Source organism: Salmo salar, chromosome 01 (assembly GCF_965601325.2).
Source record: "Salmo salar chromosome 01, fSalSal1, whole genome shotgun sequence".
Lineage (NCBI taxonomy): Eukaryota > Metazoa > Chordata > Actinopteri > Salmoniformes > Salmonidae > Salmo > Salmo salar.
Window position 1 is genome coordinate 20,833,699 of NC_138291.1, and position 3,522 is coordinate 20,837,220.

General features: G+C 49.8%; 1 long non-coding RNA gene across 1 annotated transcript; it reads left to right on the forward strand.

Moving 5' to 3' along the window:
- Window positions 1–1,201: 1,201 nt before the first annotated feature.
- On the forward strand, window positions 1,202–3,292 carry LOC145858604 (uncharacterized). The gene is made up of 3 exons (XR_014379054.1): window positions 1,202–1,841; window positions 1,958–2,038; window positions 2,955–3,292. It is a non-coding gene; the product is annotated as an uncharacterized LOC145858604 (long non-coding RNA).
- Window positions 3,293–3,522: the final 230 nt, after the last annotated feature.

Consider the following 3,522-nt stretch of genomic DNA (forward strand, 5'->3'; position numbering starts at 1 on the left):
GTCGGATAGGGCAGGGATGTTTATGAAGAGTCGGATAGGGCAGGGGTGTTAATGAAGAGAGTAGGATAGGAAAATAATATTCATAAAGAGAGTAGGATTGGGTAGGAATGTTTATGAAGAGAGTCGGATAGGGCAGGGATGTTTATGAAGAGAGTCAGATAGGGCAGGGATGTTTATGAAGAGAGTAGGATAGGGCAGGGCTGTTTATGAAGAGAGTACGATGGGAAAGGGATTTTCATAAAGAGAGTAGGATAGGGCAGGGATGTTTATGAAGAGAGTAGGATAGGGCAGGGATGTTTATGAAGAGAGTAGGATAGGGCAGGGCTGTTTATGAAGAGAGTAGGATAGGGCAATTATGGGACGGGGGGTCTTATTCCAATGAAACCTCAAGACCATTGGGTTGTCTGAACTATGGCATGTTATGAAGATATCACCAACTTCAGACTGACTTGGTTCATTTGTCGTTCCAGTCGACAGTGGAGGCAGGACACACAGTGTACAGTACACCAACAGAGCTGCATCTCTGCTCACTCTCCTCCAGTGGAGCTCCCTGCCACGATTGAGTCCTTGTTGCCGGCCTTTACAACTATCCTCTCATATAACTCTCCTATGTAAGGAACCACAGCCGCCAAAAATAGAATAGAAAAGAATAGAAACAAATAGTATAGAATAGAAGAAATGAGAACAATAACATCACTTTGGTACACATTTGTTGCTATAATTGTTCTGAAAATCATGTGTAATATTTTCATTTTGAGTAGGAGCAGGATGATAGTGAGTGTTCACCATGGGGCTTTTAAGCAGCAGTTGAGTGAATAGCATCCCCTCTCGTCCTATTTCAACGGTTCACCAAATGTCAGGAGAAACACCCTGTATCTTGGCAACCATAGGCCAGTGGCAGGGCTGCAAGACAACAGACGAGACAGACACTGTCACCAGCACTGGGGATTTCTATTCCACACACACACACACAGGCATGAACGCAAGCACACACAGACAGATACCATTCACATTGGGGATTTCTTTGCTCGTGAGCTTTCTCTATATCCCTCTATCTTTATCTGTCCTTTTCACCCTTGTCTGTCTTTCTCCTTTCTGTTTTTCTTTCCATCTCCCTCTCTCTTAGTCAAAACAAACCCCAACACTAAAAGACTAAATAAGACTAAAAGACTAAAAGACTAAATACTAAAGACTAAATACACTACAAGGAACGTCTTGATTAGTGTTATGTTAGCTAGCTAGCTACAAAGTTGCTTTGTATCATGACAAGGTGTAGTACTGAAACTACCGAGGTTACCTAGCCAGCTACCCGTTCAAAGTCAACAACGCAGCCACCGCTAGCTAGCCTACTCCACCAGCCAGCAGTACTGTATCATTTTAGTCAATAACATTTTTGCAACGTAAGCTTAACTTCCTGAACATTCGAGACGTGTAGTCCACTTGTCACTCCAATCTCATTTGCATTAGCGTAGCCTCTTCTGTAGCTTGTCTACTATGTGTCTGCCTATCCCTGTTCTCTCTCCTCTGCACAGGCCATACAAACGCTCCACACCGCGTGACCGCTGCCACTCTAACCTGGTGGTCCCAGCGCGCACGACCCACGTGGAGTTCCAGGTCTCCGGCAGCCTCTGGAACTGCCGGTCTGCGGCCAACAAGGCTGAGTTCATCTCAGCCTATGCTACCCTCCAGTCCCTAGACTTCCTGGCGCTGACGGAAACATGGATCACCACAGATAACACTGCTACTCCTACTGCTCTCTCCTCGTCTGACTACGTGTTCTCGCATACCCCTAGAGCATCGAGCCAGCGGGGTGGTGGCACTGGAATCCTCATCTCTCCCAAGTGGACATTCTCTCTTTCTCCCCTGACCCATCTGTCTATCTCCTCATTTGAATTCCATGCTGTCACAGTTACCAGCCCTTTCAAGCTTAACATCCTTATCATTTATCGCCCTCCAGGTTCCCTTGGAGAGTTCATCAATGAGCTTGACGCCTTGATAAGTTCCTTTCCTGAGGATGGCTCACCTCTCACAGTTCTGGGTGACTTTAACCTCCCCACGTCTACCTTCGACTCATTCCTCTCTGCCTCCTTCTTTCCACTCCTCTCCTCTTTCGACCTCACCCTCTCACCCTCCCCCCTACTCACAAGGCAGGCAATACACTTGACCTCATCTTTACTAGATGCTGTTCTTCCACTAATCTCATTGCAACTCCCCTCCAAGTCTCCGACCACTACCTTGTATCCTTTTCCCTCTCGCTCTCATCCAACACTTCTCACTCTCCCCCTACTCGGATGGTATTGCGCCGTCCCAACCTTCGCTCTCTCTCTCCCGCTACTCTCTCCTCTTCCATCCTATCATCTCTTCCCTCTGCTCAAACCTTCTCCAACCTATCTCCTGATTCTGCCTCCTCAACCCTCCTCTCCTCCCTCTCTGCATCCTTTGATTTCCTCTGTCCCCTATCCTCCAGGCCGGCTCGGTCCTCCCCTCCTGCTCCGTGGCTCGACGACTCACTGCGAGCTCACAGAACAGGGCTCCGGGCAGCCGAGCGGAAATGGAGGAAAACTCGCCTCCCTGCAGACCTGGCATCCTTTCACTCCCTCCTCTCTACATTTTCCTCTTCTGTCTCTGCTGCTAAAGCCACTTTCTACCACTCTAAACTCCAAGCATCTGCCTCTAACCCTAGGAAGCTCTTTGCTACCTTCTCCTCCCTCCTGAATCCTCCTCCCCCTCCCCCCCCCTCCTCCCTCTCTGCGGATGACTTCGTCAACCATTTTGAAAAGAAGGTTGACGACATCCGATCCTCGTTTGCTAAGTCAAACGACACTGCTGGTCCTGCTCACACTGCCCTACCCTGTGCTTTGACCTCTTTCTCTCCAGATGAAATCTCGCGTCTTGTGACGGCCGGCCGCCCAACAACCTGCCCACTTGACCCTATCCCCTCCTCTCTTCTCCAGACCATTTCCGGAGACCTTCTCCCCTACCTCACCTCGCTCATCAACGCATCCTTGACCGCTGGCTACGTCCCTTCCGTCTTCAAGAGAGCGAGAGTTGCACCCCTCCTGAAAAAACCTACACTCGATCCCTCCGATGTCAACAACTACAGACCAGTATCCCTTCTTTCCTTTCTCTCCAAAACTCTTGAACGCGCCGTCCTTGGCCAGCTCTCTTGCTATCTCTCTCAGAATGACCTTCTTGATCCTAATCAGTCAGGTTTCAAGACTGGGCATTCAACTGAGACTGCTCTTCTCTGTGTCACGGAGGCTCTCCGCACTGCTAAAGCTAACTCTCTCTCCTCTGCTCTCATCCTTCTAGACCTATCTGCTGCCTTTGATACCGTGAACTATCAGATCCTCCTCTCCACCCTCTCCGAGCTGGGCATCTCCGGCGCCGCCCACGCTTGGATTGCGTCCTACCTGACAGGTCGCTCCTACCAGGTGCCGTGGCGAGAATCTGTCTCCGCACCACGTGCTCTCACCACTGGTGTCCCCCAGGGCTCTGTTCTTGGCCCACTCCTATTCTCGC